We start from the raw sequence: 17620 nt of genomic DNA, 5'->3' as shown, positions 1-17620 counted from the left end.
TAACTGCTTGATGACAAATTATAACACAGCTAAAAATACATTTAGATAACCTTTGCTAAAAAAAAAAAATATATGAACAGACTGGTACAGTAAAAGCTCCAAAACCACCCTCAGCATGAAATGCAACTTACTCCTGAAAGATACTCAATTCATGAAAAAGATGAAGCAAGATTCTTTGCAAACTACAGTATACAGCTCCGAGATATTAAGGACAAAGGTAATGACAACCATAAGCAGCAACTTCAAAGGGACACTTCTGAGAGGGAACATCCAGCTGGATCAAAGGATGTAAGTAACAAGGCTTAAGAAAGAAGTTGGGTGTTGCTACAGCTCGGAGAATCTAACTGCACTCAAACCATGACTACTGCACTGCCAAGAGCCTGAAAGGCTAAAATTAAACCCTTTTCAACCACCTAAGGGGAGTAAAGATGAAGGTTTGTCCCTCTTCCCTGAATGTGAATAAAAGACAGAATCAAACAGAAAAGTAGAAAGGCATTCCAAAATCTTTCCTGGCAACTGAGACAGTATCCAAAGAGTCTGCACCCCCACATATGAAGCAGGTAGAACTAGAGGACAGTTGAAATACACTTTAGTGCAAACATGTTGATCTACGGTAAAATCTACTCCCAGAAAAAACTTTATCAGACAAGCCTCCCTTATCAACAGACTCCAACAGAGGGCTAGAATGACGATCAATAGTATATTACCTCATTCATCTCCCTTGTGTCATAAATGGCTGAGAGGGTGACTGACAAACCCTCATCGCTGCTCTGGAAAGGAGATATGAATGCATTCTATCCTGTTGTTTACATGCCATCCCACAGTCTGATCGTCTGGCCAGAGCAGGAAATGTCCAGGTCTCAAATTCTTCACTTGAACTTGAAAAAATGAAGAGATGGAAATTATGTACCTGCAATAATGGTGGCCCTAGATGAGCAGGTCCATCCTAATCAACCACAAGGACTAAGGCCAGTGGGACTTAGGCAGCTCAGCAAATGAAATAGTTCATAGGCTAGTGGTTCCTCCCATTATATATAATGTTCCACAAACAGACTTTCTCTTTAGATCTGTCAGCACAAACTAAAGTTGAGAGAAACAACTAGTGCAAAACATAGCATCACAAAAATTGTTTCAAGCCCTGTCAGGACCAAAGCAGAAGGAAAGAGGGTGAGTACACTGATGAAGATGCATCTGTCCATCTAGCACTATCTTCATGGTGAGTACTGGACTTTTTCATCTGAGATGAGAAGGCTCATCCTCATCAACCATTAGGACAGAATCCCAAGCTTATCCTCCTGGGTGACTCTCCTTATGGCAACATACCTCTACTGACTGGGGACTAAAAGAAAGACCTAGCTATAAAGATTACATCTAGCATGCAGTGTATAACAAAAGTAATCTACAATGCACATGCTGCACCTACACAAATGTCATACTAGCATGCATTCTTGAAAAAAAAAGGCTTGAGAAGCTGCTACTGCCCTGGAGAATAAACTGTCTGCTTAGTAGGCAAAAGCTTGTTATATTTTTGGCTGTGGAACTTGACACGTTCAACCACTTTGATAAGGTGATTTTAGAGACTTTGAGATGCAATTTATTTTCGAAAAAAAGAGAATATTGTCAATTATTTATTTCAAACAGATACAGTTCTGTCCAGGAAAAATCTAAGATGCTTGTGATCATCTATACACTTCAGTAAGTGTTCTCCTTAGCTGCAGTGATTTGGGAAGAAATCAAGCAAATTAACAAACTGGTTCAGATTAGTTACAGTAGCCACCTTGGGCAAGAAAGATGGATTAGTCCCACATGAGCACTCTCCCCTAATGAAATACCTTACAAGTAACCAACAGAGGCTTCATTGCCATGCTCAACACACTAACAAAATGGAAAAAATATATATATTAAATTTAATTTTCTTATATGTTGCTATAAACTGTTGTTTTTTAAACAAATGAAGTGTTTTAATCATATATGCTTTCTCCAATCAGGAGTTAACCACTTTCACCCCTACGCTGATCTTATGCCTCCTACTCTCTGGATGTCTCCATGTCTTGGCATAAAGGCAAATATCTAGTTGACCATCTCCTTGTTCTTTTTTGCCCTCAGTAAGATTTATTCAGTGTGACAGAATACAAGATGCATGCATGGGGAAAAATGAGTTCTCTGAGACACAGTTTGCACTGCTGTCAGGTCTCTCAAGCCTAATTAAACCTAATGGGATGGGGGCAGTAGACTAGCATGGTAAGGAGAAAAAACATAGCAAGGAACTAAACTGGATCCCCCCCACCCCAGACCTTCTCAGCAAGAGTGATCACACTGAAACTTCTACAGGTATGGTAAACTGATAGCACAATTGTTCTATGCTTTTTATGGGCTGACATTGCTACAGTCATAATTTTGTGAAGAGACCCAATACTTTCAACACCTGTCTTTTGGGTGGTTGGCACCCCTGTGGATCGTGAGGACAATATGCCCTTCAGAACTGCTAAAGTAGATGCTGCAATAGATGTGAGTCTAGCCTGGAGTGATTGGTTAAGGTGTGGACAAATGACCACACAGCAGCTTCCAAGATACCTTTTGTTGATGCCCCCTTTGACTACTGCGGTAGATGTGCTCCTGATGGAGTGAGATCATGCCTTGCCTGGTAAATGTTTGCAGTGTTTTTTGTGGCTGAAGATAATACAGTGGGAGATGTACTTTGAAATGGGTAATCCTTTTTTCTTTTCTGTAAAGATTACAAATAGTTGATCTGTCCATCTGCATACCTTTGATCTGTTTAGACATTACCTTAATTATCTGTATGTATCTAGAGAAAGCAGTATTCTTTCCCCCTTTACTTTGTGGCTTTGGGAAAAAAATGATGAGCTGAACTACTTTGTTTAGTGTCACCTCTGTTACAACTTCTGGCATAAATGAGAGACTGCTATAAAAGGTAAACCTATCTTGGTGAAACACCAGAATGGGTTCTTTACACATGAAGGCCTGTAATTTGGAGGCCCGTCTGCTGAGGTGACAACTAGCAGAATTATTTTCTTCTACGAGAGATAAATTATGTGGGCTGACATTGCTAGATGAAATGAAAGCAGAGACACTTTCTTAAACATAAAATTGAAGTCCGAAGGTAGTACAAGTGATGTCTTTTAAGGACTAAGACGCGCAACACCTCCATCAGAAACGGCTTTACTGATCTGTTTCATCTAACTGGTGCATCCAGAGCATGTCACTATAGCAGACAGCTGGACCTTAATGGAGGTTTAGAATAAACTGTAAGAATCAGTTCTGTCAAATAGTACATGACTCTTGACAACTAAGGCATTAGGCCCCTCTTTTAGCACCACAGGGTGCACCTTTTCCATTTTGCCAGACATGGGTGGCAAAGTGGTGCAACTAATAGTGTTGGCTCACAGCAAGAGGTTCTCTGGTTTGATTCTCAGCTGGGGTGCCTTCTGTGTGGAGTCTGCATGTCCTACCTGTGTTTGTGTGGGTTTCCTCCAGGTACTGCAGTTTCCTCTCACATTCTAAAGACATGCGCCTGGAACATTTCTCCCCAGGCCTACGCTGAAAATAGGCTCTGTCCTAGATGAACTTTCCCAGCCAACAAATGTTAAATAAAAAACATAAAATAAATGATTTTCTAGCCCTTGCCTTCCAAGCCTCCCTCATTAAGATTTGCACATCTATAGGTAATTGCAACCCAAAGGGTAACAAAGTTAAATATGCCAGGATGACAGACTTGGCCCCATGGCACAGAGGTACTAAGTTTGAATGCACCCCAGAAAACATGTGTTTGACTAATGGCATAGGAGCTGGAGGGCTAAGGTGGGACACATTAGGAGTAAGTGGCTGATGCTGGCTCACCTATCCATGGGGTTGGAGACGGCTTGGCTCAATTGATTGACACCACCTTCAGGAATACAGGTACAGCACTGTCAGAGTGAACAGTTCAGGCAGTTTGCCACTTGGTTTGGAGGTTGCATACGTGGAAGCATGCATGCACTACCCAAGGAAGCTACAGTACAGCCTGTAGTTTGTCAGAAGGATGATGACAGGGCAATCTACAGGAGCTGCAGATTGGCATACTTCCTAACACCTTACTTTCACTACCAGTGGAGAGTGAAAGGGGCCAGAGCACTCTCACCCTGATGGAGAAATGAATGGGTCACATAGCTGCAGGAAGCAGAATCACTGGGTTGATTCTGTAGCTCTACCAAAGATATTCCAGGCTGCTAGATTTAGAATCAATAGCCCCAGGTGTAGACTGCTAGAGTTAACAAGTCCACCCATATGGGGAAATACAACAGGATCTCCCATGGTCATTAAAAGTAGTTGGGAGAACGAGCATTTGCTGGGTTAAAAGAGAGGAATTAAGATAATTTTTGGTTGATATGGATCATGAACGATACCACCAACCAAACAGTCCAGAAAACGACACTCGGGGCTGGAAACCAGGAAAATAGCACCAAAACAATTCTTTATTCACCACTAGTAAGCGCTTTCGTCTGGTGAGCATCACCAGACTTCTTCAGACAAAGTGCACCATACAACATTAAACTTTTATACCCAACAAATTAAGTCAAGTAAACAATTTAAAAATCCCATCACAATCAATTCAATATCTTAAACAGACACAGCCCTAAAATAGAAAAGCTGGAACGTGATCGGAAAGCCTACCAGGCAGGTAAGGCTTATCCTGCACCACCGGTCATTCATGGAAGCTATACAGAACATCAAAGGCAGCCTATAGACCCAGGAGAACATGGAACAACTGATTTTGAAGGGGAGGTTGCCCCTTTACATGGGGTAGCTGTCAAATCTTCGAACGCTCAAAATTTCGAACATTAAACGGGCCGAGACCAAACGTTCGAAATTTTGACTGCTCGAAGATAGACTTTCAAAGGCACCGTATGGTGCAGATAGGGAGAAATTCCCTTTTCTGCACTGAAGTGCGGACTCTGAGTTGGTATATTTAAGTAGGGGGGGCAGGGGGGGGCTTGCTCCTCTGCCTACACTGTTAAAAGTGTTTTCTTTTCTTTTTCTTTTTTTTTTTTTATGTTCGAACATCCAAATGTCGAACATTTGGTCTTGACCATGTAATGTTCGACATTTTGGATGTTCGAACATTTAACACAGACCCTTTAGATGTACCAGGGCCGCGGAGGTCTGTAAGGCTTAGGAACAGGAGCTTCAACACTGGAACCCCTATCCACAGGGGAATGGTGGAATCAACAAGGACAGAGGAACGGCCAAGCTTACAACAACAGGAGACAACTGAGGTGACTGTTTTAAGACAATTAAATATTGTTTTCAATTCATCTAGTGACTTTAAAATTTATAACTACTCTGGCTTTTCCTTTACTGTTCAACACGCTAATTTATTCAGTAAAGGATACAATTTTGTACCTAGCAAGCCATGTAATCTTGGAGAGTTAATCAGTGACTTTAAAATGTATATCAGGAATATGAATTTAAAATATTTGCATAGGAATGATAATCATGTTTATAATAGTAATAATAATGAATGTAGAATACCAAGTACCTATAACCCTGATCCACATTATTTATTTAAATCTTTTGAAACAGCATGTGAGATGGATTTTTACCATTATATGCATAATTTCAGAGCAGATAATAATATAAGTAATTTATCTCCTCTTGAAACAACACTGTTGTCCGAACTTGGGGGTAAAACTGACCTTAGGTATATGCAGCCAGACAAGTGGGGAGGGATGATGACTGTTCAAAAGGAAGATTACATTCAGAACATGTTCAAACTATTATATAGTAGCACTTATAGTGAGACCTCTATTAATGAGGTCAATATAGTATATAATAGGATTGATTGGGGACTCTCTGATATGGTCACCCAGGACCAGATTGGTATTGATGAATATAATTATATGACTATCGAATCTCCTAAAATTCCAGTCATATCTGGAGTTCCGAAAATTCACAAAGACCTGGCTAATCCCCCCCTTCGGCCAATAGTTGATTCAGGGTGGTCAAAACCTAGTTATATAGTCAGGTTCTTGGATAGCAGACTGAAAAATAAGGTTCTAAACCTCCCACACCTATGCCGGGATTCCTGGCAGTTTTTGGGGAAATGTAACATTCTTATCCCTTTTGGGGAGGGGAGGGGTGTTTTTATTACCATCGATGTTAAGAACCTTTTCAGTTGCCTACCCCATGGTATGGGCTTGGATTGTTTTTCTGATTTTTTGTATACCGATTTTGGTATTGAACAGAGCCATATCAATACTTATACTCGGCTAATGGAAATAGTTTAAAAAATAATTATATATATTTTGAGGGCCACCACTTTAAACAAATTGAGGGTGTAGCAATGGTGTCGGCTTGTGGACCCCTTTTTGCTAACATAGTGATGGCCTAGTGGGAGAAACATTTCCTTTTTTGTTCCCCTTTTTTTGAACACATTCCTTTACACCTGCGTTACCTTGACGACCTGTTTGTGGCATGGACAGGACTCCGGGAAGATGTTCTTGTATTTATAGATTATCTCAATCAAAGTACAAATTTTCTTAAATTTACTTACAAGATGGAAGAAGAAAAGATTTTCTGTTTGAATGTATTGATCACTAAAATAAGTGACAGATATATTAAGTCAACAATTTTTAGGAAGCCCACCTTTTCCAACAGCATGCTTCATTATTCTAGCAGTCATCCTATGCATGTCAAATGAGGGATTATCAAGGTTCAGTTTGTTAGAGCTGCCCGGATGGTCTCGCAGTTCAATGACTTTTTGATAGAATGTGAATTTATGAGTAATATGTTCCTTGATATGGGGTATCCCATCAGTTTAATATATAATATTAAACAGGAGGTTATTAATGAACGAAGCAACAGTTTTTATGTCTCAATATTGGGAAGTCCTGATATGATTACAAATGGGTAACTTTTATTATCCTTTAGGACTAATAACCATTGTAGAAATGATGGAGAGGATATAGCTACTAATGACGAATATTTAAAAGGTACTGGAAATTCTCAGGAGATTATATGCCCTTTTGTCTGTACATATTCGAGCGATAGTTTCCTTGTGCAGGATATTGTTAAGAAAAACTGGGCTATTTTTATGCAAGAACAGGCTATGTTGGATACTTTTGGAGATCATCCCAATTTTGTATTTCGGAGAGATATGAACTTCAAGAGTTTACTAGAAAAGCCCTTTGTCATTGAGGCTACGGGGGTATGGCACCTTGTGAAATGTGCCACCAATGTAAGCATATCTTGAGAATATCAAGTATTAGAACTGGTGGTAAAAAAATTGTGGTTACGGGAAAATATAATTGCCATACTTACGCAGTAGTTTATGCTGCAGTTTGTTCCCAGTGTCCAGTTTTTATATTGGGAAGACCCAACGTAAACTTGCACAATGTATATATGAACATTTTTACAAAAGTCAACAGCAAGATGCAAAAAATGCATTGTATATACATTTAAGGACATTTCCAGATCATAATTTTAAATTTTCAGTAATTCAACAAGTGAAGTGTGAAGCTAGGGGGGGACCTTGGAAATTGCATCTTGAGGAGAAAGAAGCCCGGTGGCAAGTTTTTTTTTAATGCTTATTCTCTACCAGGACTCAATGATGCAATATCCATTTCCAGTAGGCTTAAATTAAAAGTTTTTAATAGATGAACAGAAACTATTTATTTAAATGTATATAATAATAAAGTTTTAGTATACATACTAGTGTGTACATATTTAATGTATTTTCCTTAAATTTCTTTTCTAATGTAATTTTAGAAGGTATTTTATTTATATTCTATACTTTTTAACTTGTTTTATATGCTATTGTCTTCAAATATGACTGAACAGAATATATTTCCTTGATGTTTCCTAGTATATTAGAGACGTTTTTCTATTTTAGGGCTGTGTCTGTTTAAAATATTCAATGGATTGTGATGGGATTTTTAAATTGTTTAATTGACCTAATTTGTTGGGTATAAAAGTTTAATGTTGCACGGTGCACTTTGTCTGAAGAAGTCTGGTGATGCTCACCAGACGAAAGTGTTTACTAGTGGTGAATAAAGATTTGTTTTGGTGCTATTTTCCTGGTTTCCAGCCCTGAGTGTCATTTTCTGGACTGTTTGATATGGATCACCCTTGGGAACAGAGGAAGAGGAGGAAAGACAAAAAGGACTTTGTTCTTCCAGCTGAAGGAGAAGCGTTCACTGTCCAAGCATTTGCACTTGGAATCCAGAACATAGCTTTTTGATCTAGATATTCTTGCCTGATACAGTGAACTCTATCTCCAGCAACCCCCATTTTGTGTCACTGAAGGGAAACTGTCTGTGGAGTGTCCAACTGGGGCTTTTGATAAGGAGTTCTACTCAGCAATGCTTGCAAGTAAGTAGTTTCTTTTTCTAAACACCTTTGTTAAAATATGACTTCCGACAAAAGCACATATACATTAACAAAAAACAAACCATATTAACATTCAGTCTTTCCATTATACATTACAAGTTTTATTTCTTTAAAACAACTGCCTTTCAGGCCAACATTACATAAATCATTCAGTTCCTGCCTTCTCTTAAACCTCACTCTTTCTCCTGAACATTATTCTACAACTATTTTACCCAAACATTCCATTAATCTCTAAGAAATTTGCTCATTCCCTTTTCTAAAGATTCCTCTTGTAGTCCTTTTATCTTTTTTACAATATTCAATATTTCAAATACGGTTGGGTTAGATTTTGATTTCTATTTTCAAGAGACTGCTTTTTTTGGTAGCTGCCAGAATTAACCTTAATAAGGCTTTACTATGTCTAGGCCATTCATATCCTGTGTCCCAGCTCAAAAAATAATTTCTTTAATTTTAGCCATTTGCTCCCCCAATATTTCTGACAGAGTACTCTGTAGGAATTTTTTTTTTAATCTGACATATCTTTTCATCCCGCAGTTACCTCTTTCTTTCAAATCACAATTCCAACATTTGCTATTTACTTGAGAAAAAAATTCTTTGAAATCTGCTTGGGGTATAAAAATACCTATGAAAAAATGTCCCAAGCACAAATTCTAAATATTCTGGACTTTGTTGCATACTTGGTAACTATACATATGTCTTTCCATCGTCCTCCTGTAAATTGCTTTTTTGGTCTTTTCTAACCTCCTCTGATTGATTCTGATAGTTATCATGCAATATTTTATATGCCCTGCTAATTACCCCTTTTGAACAGCAGACTAAATTCCAGATTCGACTAAAAACGCTACCAGTGCAGGTCTTTCACTTATTACTCTCTATGCCTATACTGTGACAAGAGCTCCTGATAGGGAAGGCAGTATCTTACCAGCAGCTGAAATAACCTCTTGGCCTCATTCCACTCTAATACATTTCCCTCTCCAGTTATCTGCTCACAATACATCTGTTCCTTTGCCGGTTTTATCGTTTTTATTCAGTAAATGCCAACCCCCTCTTCCCTGTTTTCTGTACCCCTAATTGCAGTCATCCCTACAGGAAAAATCTCCTTTCTCCTTTCATGTGTTGGCATAGTTCTTAGTATACTTTCTGCAACTTTATGAATATAGCATTCCATATGGTGGTTATTATTCTCCTTACAGATCTGCATCCAAAATCCTACTCTTTCCTTATTTCTTGAACTCTACCCCCACCCCGCTTCATCATCATCACCCTCTTCCACTTTGAATTATACCCTTCTGCTGGTGTTACGTACATGAGCCTTTTGTTTATGGTCTTTCCACATATCCTTAGCTGCCACAACAGAAGCCTTTTTAATCTATATTCCTAAATACTTTATCTTATCATATCCCCACAAATATGAGTATTGCTGAACCAAGTCATGTGTGGTTACATAATTTACAACTACAGCCTTTGTTTTATCTTCATCAATTTAATATCCTGAAAAGACTTGAAACTGTCTTAACTGTTCCACAACACACAAATGTCCTTTTTTGGACTTATCAAGTGCAAAATAATATCGTCTACAAATACAAACAACTTTTCTCAATTACCATGCCAATTATATCCTTGAATTTCTGAGTCCCTTATTTTCTTGGCCAGTGGCTAAACATAATGCAACTAACAAAGAAAAAAGATGATAGCCTGCCTGGGTCTTCTGTTCAAACACAACATACTCGGAGAGGAATCATCCTACATTAATTCTTGCCTCTGAACCTTCATATGTCCTCCTAATTAACTTTATTATTGTATAGTTGAATGAAAATGCTTCCATTGCCCTACTCATAAAATCCTAACTTACTCTGTTGAATGCTACCTCTGCATCAAGACCCACCAACAACAGCAGTATTTCCTTACATTCTGCTTCCCTCTGGATCATCATTGTTCTACTAATGTTGCCAAATGTTTGCCTCCATTCCACAAAACCACACTGATCCATATCTATCAATTTTGTCAACACTTCTGCCATTCTTTTAGCTAGTACAGACATAAACATTTTATAACAATGGTTTAAAATTGAAATGGGACTACATGAGGCTGGGTCTGATGGGTTTTTACTACCTTTGGGTAATACAGTAACCACAGCTTTTTTTCAAGATGCTGGTGGTTCCCCTATTTTTAAAATACTATTAAACAAAATCTTCCAGAATGTACTACTTTCTTCACTCGTAACTTCTAAACAAACCTCCTCAGGAACACCATCTGCTGCTGGAGACACCTCCGTAGATTGATTACACATAACTTTTTTATCTCATCTCCTCTTATTTTAGTTATTATCTGTTGAGCCTCATCTTGCATTAATCTTGGTATAACGCCACCTTCTATAAATACTTCCATTGGTACTCTTTCTTTGTTTCTACATTTCTCTGCTTTATACCAATTTTCATTAAAAAAATTCAGAAATATCTCTAATACTTCTATAGTATCTTTGGCTATTTTTCTTGTCACAGGCTCCCTAAGTCTGGCAACATCCCTTTCTTCTTTCTGTTGCCTAAGCCACTGTGCTAAAAGTTTTTGGAGTTGTTATTAATAGTTACTTACCAGCAATCTTTCTAAACTCATGCATATTATCCAATTGCCCTGCAGTTGCTCCTCTTCTTCTGTGAGATTCCCCTTATGCTGCAATAACTTTGACAGTTCCTCTAAATAATTCCTATTATTTCTTAACCATATTTCTTTCCCTTTTAGTTATACCCTATTTTTAAACTCCATTTTCATTTTATCCCACTCACTAGCTATTCTTTCTGAAGAAATTTCTATCTTCCATAATAAATTTCAAATAATTTTCACTACCCTTTCCTTAAATTCCTCTTTTTAACAGGTAGGTGGGAAAACACCAGCGCCTAATTTTTACTTCTCTACCTTGAATTTTCCTCTTAGTTTCTATAACTGCATGATCTGAAATAGTTATTAGATGTGTGTTGGGGCTTTCAATTAAATGTACATTTCCTTAAAATATAATTTCTATCTAGTTTAACCTATTTATTATACCTTTAAGAATAATATGTAAATTCTATCTGAATTTCCACTACTGAATTCATGTCTTTCTTACCAAATATTTCATAAACTTTTTCAGAAATCTACACCCTCTTCTTATATTTCCCTTCTAGGTCCCCTGACACAGCCTCACTAATACAAATCAAGTTCCATTCTGTATCTATAAGTAATATTCCCAGCTGAAAGATGATCGTTTGTCCCAACATTTTCTTAATTATTATAATTGCAGTTTTTGGTAGGATATAAATACATGCCACAGTAATCCTTCTCCTTTCCTTGTAGTGCCTTAATATGACAAATGTACCATTTGGCTTTTTTTCTCTTCTATCACTGTTGGAGTCCCTGATGTAATCAGTATTATTACTCCCCTTTTCCTTTGTCCATGATATTCTGTTGAATATTCATCATGAAATCCTTTCTTTGTCAAATGCATATGCTTATTTCTTTCCAAATGTGTCACTCACAGCATTGCTATTTGTACTCGACATTTTTTAATATAATTCAGTACTTTTTTCTTTTTGTTTATACCTTTAAGGCTGTTTATATTCCAAGACAGCACAGACTGAGTTGCCATTATGATAAAAAGCTATTGTTCTCACTTATTATAAATGGCAGTTTTTTTCAATGTGTATTTCCAACTTTTGTCTTACAAGCAGATACTGTTTGGCAGGTTGATCTTTCATATCTTTCATACAGTAGTTTCCTCTTTTCTCCATTTGAACCTATGTCATGTTTTCCACAACTTTTTGTTTTAATGAAAACCCTCAAACAAAAAAATTAAATACATTTTCAAAATATCCACATCTCCTACAAACTTAGAACAAACATACAAACCTATGTACAAGTTTAGCAAATAAAGTTTAACCATCCAGACAGGCACAACTGCCCCAGTCAAACAGCTGCACCTACAGGCAAACCTAATCTAAAATTAAGATTACCCATACTAAAGTCCATATCACAGCCTATTTTCCCACTTACACAGATCACTATCTGTTCTTTTCTTAATTTTAATCACCTCCCAGATGTGTGAACCACATTGTATGCATTCAAAAAAAATAAATAAATAACTTTTAGAATTAAGAAAAAGTGCTAGGAATGCCTTTAAATAAAACTAAAGGTACTTTTTAGCTAACGGGGCAACAGCTTTCTGGCCTTGGATTTGCGTTAACGGAAAAGTACCACAGGTTTCAGTCCAAAATCAAGTCGGACATCACTGTTTACCTCTGTGAGGTGCTTAAGGTAACTGATAAAAAGTTGTCATGACATATATAGTCCTTTGCCATGACATGCGCCTCCTAGCTGAAACTGTAATTTTACCGTCTTTACTTCACCTTTGACATTGCAACACTGCTGTTCAGAGAGAAGCCTGTTGGTATTTATCAAAGCTGTGGAATAAAAGCCATCAGTATTCTTCAGGCGGCAACCAAGAGTTGCTGACCGTATTATTTCAGACAAATACTTGAAACATACAGCACACGTAGGTGTCACAGCAAGTTTCTAAATGCAGAAATAAGATATTTTATGTTTTCCTTAGTCTCTGCAAGATTATCAAATGTGACAGACTGACACTTCAGAATGCTTATTATTTGCATTCCATTACTTTGGACCGTTGTGGCTTCCTGCATTACAATGTACACATACAGATATGCAAAACTTTCTCAGTCCCCATCTCTTTAAGTTACTTTCACTGTCAGTCGTTGCCCACCGCTACCTCAACCCACACAAAAAGAGCTACATTTCGCTGCATAATGGTACCTCTCCGTTAATGAAAATCCAGGCCCAGAAAGCTGTTGCCCCGTTAACGGAAAAGTACCAAACTAAATAATGCACTGTTCTATTAAATGCATTAAAATATTAAGGCTGCCGGGGAGGCTAATATCTCTTCATCACTGTTGAAAATGAACTTAGATTTGTGGCAGACATGTTTATTGCCCGGGGGTATCCAGCACAAGTAGTGGAAAACCTTAAAAATTATGTTCAGGCCAAGTGGGGTAATACTTATAAACCCCTTTTGGCACAGAAATTTGTTAAAGTTAACACTTGTGAAGAGCCAACAAACTTTGAGAGGGCAGTAATAATTGAATATGGCCCAGTAGTAAAGGAGGTTGAGAAAATTATCGATAGGAACTGGAACATTATAAGAGGTAATTCTGAAACTCATTCGATTTTAGGTTCCAATCCAACTTTTCTGTATAAGACAGCACATAATTTGAAAGATAGTTTTGAGTTTCAGCCATGTGTTGGTTCGACTAAAATTGTTAGTAGGGGCACAGTCAAGTGTGGAACATGTAGTCAATGTCCTTTTATTCTGGAACTTGACACTTTGACTATAGATAATGTGCTGGGTAGTAAAGTAACTTTCCATAAGGGTAATTGTTCATCTAAAGCAGTGGTTTATCTTGCTAAGTGTTCTGAATGTCCAGTGTTTTACGTGGGCAAAATAGACAGACCCCTCAGAAAAAGGATATATTAACATACACTGGATATAAAGAAAAGGAATTTAAATAATGCATTATATAAACATTTAAGTGCCAGTCCAAGCTGTTCTGGTTTTAAATTTGATATCTTGGACCAGGTACATATTAATCCTAGAAGGGGTGACTTTAAAACACTCCTTATGGTAAAATAATTCAAATGGCCACTAAAAGTTTGGGCTTTTAAACTCCCGAGCATAAATTATTCCGTTTCCTTGCAATCAGTTTTAAATAGGAGGGCAGAATATGCCCATTAACTTTTATGAGCAGGTTGTTTTAAAAAAATGTTATATTTGTGAAAGTTTTAAACGGAAAGAGTTTGATTCTAATTTTAGTTAATTAATTGGTGATTAATGGCGTATTTAAGTGACTGTGTAAGCACTGATAGGTGTTCTGAGGAAGTCTAGTCATATGAATGGACAAAAGCACTTAACTAAGTTTTGTTTTAGTAAAACTGCTTCGCTTTTTATGGTTAACATTTTAATAAATCCAGCCTTTTGAAAAAGTGAAGAGAAGTCTGGTTTACTGACCGCAGTGAAACTTTGGTGGATTATATTGTGCTCTTTTTGTTTCGTCACAGTTATCTGGTTTTTAGACTTCCATTCGTGTGCAGCAGTCAACCATGGACTCTCTAAATGATATTCCCTCGATATTTTCACTAGTACACAGAGAAGGGTTTAAAATATTAAACTCCAAAATCCAGATAGTGAAGGGGGAGCTGATGCGGCTAGCAGAACTGATTAGCCAATCCAAATCCGTCTTTTTCAAGTCTAGGAAGTCAGCGAGCTCTCCAGTTCCCGAACTTAATGGCGCCCTAAGCTTTGATCCAGATGGTAATATTGTTCAACCTCTGGAGTTATCTAAAAGTGATGGTTGTATTTTTAGTGCAAATGAAGCCAGGTGTTCTGGCATTTCTCAACCATCGATGGAGTTTGTGAGAATGGGAGCCAAACCAAAAGGTACTGTTACACAAAAAATATATGTAGCAGCAACTGCTGCTCCTGTAAATGGTTTTAATGTATTTAACACTAACAGTGCTTGTGTACTGGGTGCTTTGGTTAAGGCTGGTAACAGAAAGACAGCTTCACTGACTAATTACCAAGTCAATTTGGATTTTGAAAATTTATTAGTAAAAAACTTTTGTTTTGAGACTGATGATCATCTTATTGTTGTCAAACATAACTAACAGCTAGACTGTGGCTCTTTGAGGGACATGATATATTTATTGGAAAGAAAGCTTTCTAAGATTAAACAGTTTCTAACTGATAGTAATTATTTACATAAATGTACAGAGGCCAAGATTGCAGCACAAGGTTTGAGAATTAGTAAGGTCACTATTGGAATTGAGTATAATGATTGTATTTATGCTGAGCTAGTCGAGATGTTTAACAGGTTTGATTTTGAGCTCATGTAAAAAATTAAGTTTAATGATTCCAAATTATCAAAATTAATTGATGAGGTAGAGCAGTTGAGGTGTAACATTAAAAGGGATCTTTTATTTGACTAATGGTTAGGGCTTTATACCAAGCAGTTGAAAATTGTTGATAAAAAAGTATCAAAGCATTTAATAGGAAGTGTGGTAAATTTAAGAGAGACCTTAAACAATATGCTAATAAGCAAGCTTATCCCTATAAAAGAAAAAAATCTAACAGACAATGGTGAAGGTGGTACTAACTACAAACAAAAAGCTTTTCAAGGGGGTTTTACACAAAAGCATTTTTTTCAGAATTGGACACAACATAAAGCGACAAAGGGACATTACAGACCCTACGATCTGCGGCAGAGGAGAAAACAGATATACAATCACCCTCGGCAGCCATACTGGGAAACCCGGTACCCCCAGTAATTGAATCTAATGCTATTGTCCATTCGTTAAGTGGGTTTCATATTTTTAATTATACTAATGAAGTTATTACTACACTATATTTTTCACTTTTTTTCTAAAGGGTTGACGTTTGTGCCTACTAAGCGTTCTGATGTAGCTGACACTTTAACTGAAATTAAGCTGTATATTAGGAAGCTTAACTTAGCCCTTTATTTTAAAAGACAGTGTCAACAGGAATATTTCTGGTTCTGGTAACCCCCAAAGAATCAAGAAAGGGACATTCAACCCCCCCCCCATTCCATCCCATTTTATCAGCTTTTGAGAATGTGGTTATTAATGAGACATACTTGCTTCAGGCAGCTTCTAAACTTAAGAAGAATAGTTGTTATAATTTGAACAAAGAAGAAAGAGAGTTATTTGATAAATTACAATGTGACCAATCGATCAGAATTATGAAACCAGACAAAGGAGGAGGGATTGTCTTGTTTGATGCCCATAATGATTCAAAAATGATGCTCAAATTGTTACATAATACTGAAAATTACTTTCCAGTTTCTATAAATGAAAGCAATATTAGTTACCAAAGGATAGATTCCTACACTGAAGGGTTGCCATGGGTGCCTCATGTGCCCCAGTTTTTGCTAAATTGGTGCTACATGAATGGGAGCACCAAACTGTTTTTGGTAGCATTTATAATCAATATATAAAGTTATATTTGAGATACCCGGACAACATATTTGTGTTATGGGATGGTCCGCAAAGTGAGATTAGTAACTTTGTTAACTATTTGAACAATTCCTCTACCTTTCTTAAATTTACTCACAATTATAGTGCAGACATTATTAATTATTTAGATACTACGATCTACAATACAAGGTCAGGTTTTAAGTCTTGTTTATATAGGAAACCCACATTTACTAATGTTATTTGGCCTTTTTGAGTTGTTATCCAGTAAGTCAAAATATTAGTACAGTGAAAAGGCAGTTAATAAGAGCAACGAGGATGACTTCTCATATTGATGATGTTGAAAATTAACTTAGATTTGTGGCAGACATGTTTATTGCCAGGGGGTATCCAGCCCAAGTAGTGGAAACCCTTAAAAACTATGTTCAGGCCAAGTGGGGTAATACTTATAACCCCTTATTGGGACAGAAATGTGTTAAAGTAAACACTTTTGAAGAGTCAACTAAATTTGAGAGGGCACTAACAATTGAATATGGCCCAGTAGGAAAGGAGGTTAAGAAAATTATTGCTAGGAATTGGAACATTATAAGATGTAATTCTGAAACTCATTCAATTTTAGGTTCTGATCCAACTTTTGTGTATAAGACAACACATAACTGAAAGATAGTTTTGAGTTTCAGTCATATGTTGTGTGACTAAAATTGGTAGAAGGGGCACAGTCAAGTGTGGAACATGTGCTCAATGTTCTATTATCCTGGAACTTGACACTTTGATCACAGATAACGTGTTGGGTACTAAAGTAATTTTCCATGAGGCTAATTGTTCATCTAAAGTAGTAGTTTATCTTTCTAAGTGTTCTGAATGTCCAGCATTTTACGTGGGCAAAATAGACAGACCCCACAGAAAAAGGATATATGAACATACACTGGATATAAAGAAAAGGAACTTAAATAATGCGTTATATAAACATTTAAGTGCCAGTCCAAGTTGTTCTGGTTTTAAATTTGGTATCTTGGATGAGGTACATATTAATCCTAGAAGGGGTGACTTTAAAACCCTCCTTATGGAAAAGTAATTCAAATGGCAACTAAAACTTTGTGCTTTTAAACCCCTGGCCATAAATGATTCTGTTTCCTTGAAACTGGTTTTAAAGAGGACAGCAGAATATGCCCATTAACTTTTATGAGCGGGTTATTTTAAAAAT

Source organism: Protopterus annectens, chromosome 3.part0 (genome assembly GCF_019279795.1).
Source record: "Protopterus annectens isolate FY-2018-M chromosome 3.part0, PAN1.0, whole genome shotgun sequence".
Classification (NCBI taxonomy): domain Eukaryota; kingdom Metazoa; phylum Chordata; order Ceratodontiformes; family Protopteridae; genus Protopterus; species Protopterus annectens.
This window is presented reverse-complemented; position numbering follows the sequence as displayed.